At 39.6% G+C, this 599-nt stretch overlaps 1 protein-coding gene across 1 annotated transcript in view; it reads left to right on the top strand.

The window, feature by feature from the left end:
* The first annotated feature begins 6 nt into the window (after positions 1-6).
* LOC107567969 (syndetin-like) overlaps positions 7-599 on the top strand; it is an 11,840-nt gene continuing 11,247 nt past the window's right edge. Inside the window, exon 1 of the mRNA XM_016253789.1 lies at positions 7-27. The gene's annotated coding sequence lies outside the window, so the exon portion shown is untranslated. The remainder of the gene's footprint in view (positions 28-599) is intronic.

The following is a 599-nucleotide window of genomic DNA, read 5'->3' as shown; positions in this document are numbered from 1 at the left end:
AACGTCTATGTGGATGTCCTTTTAAAGGTAATGTGTTTGTGAGGCTGTGCAGTGGATTTTATGTGCGAGAATAATATGTTTCCTCCTCTCTGTTCATTTTCACACTACAGGAAAGTGGGTGGCAGTTCACTTAGATGTGCATCAATAAAGACCAGCCAACCTTTTCCTTCATCTATAGTTCATTCTTGGCAATTTCTTTCCTTCTCTATAGTCAATTACAACATGGTTTGTTGAGTTTTAAGAAAACTGTCGTGCCACAGTAGGAGGGCATTGCTGACATGTCCTATCCACTCATCTGCTGTACTCACCTGACAGGAAGCAGGATGATCGAAATGTGTGGTGTCAGAATAAGTGTGTCAGAAGGTTATCTAGAGGTCTAAAGTTAAGGTTGACATGCTGGGTTTAACTGAGAGAGACAGGCGACTTCCCAAACACTGTGCAAACACTCACTCAAGTGACGGATTTGATTATGGGTTGACTTTACTGATGAGGTGAGGAATATCAGCTTTTGGGTGTTAGAGTCTGGAATTATTTCTTATTTATCTATAGTTTATATGACAAACAGTCGTGTTGAGGAGTATTACTTCTATAAAAAAAAA

This window comes from Sinocyclocheilus grahami, unplaced genomic scaffold (assembly GCF_001515645.1).
Source record: "Sinocyclocheilus grahami isolate Dianchi unplaced genomic scaffold, SAMN03320097.WGS_v1.1 scaffold1202.1, whole genome shotgun sequence".
NCBI classification, from domain to species: domain Eukaryota; kingdom Metazoa; phylum Chordata; class Actinopteri; order Cypriniformes; family Cyprinidae; genus Sinocyclocheilus; species Sinocyclocheilus grahami.
This window is presented reverse-complemented; position numbering and strand designations above follow the sequence as displayed.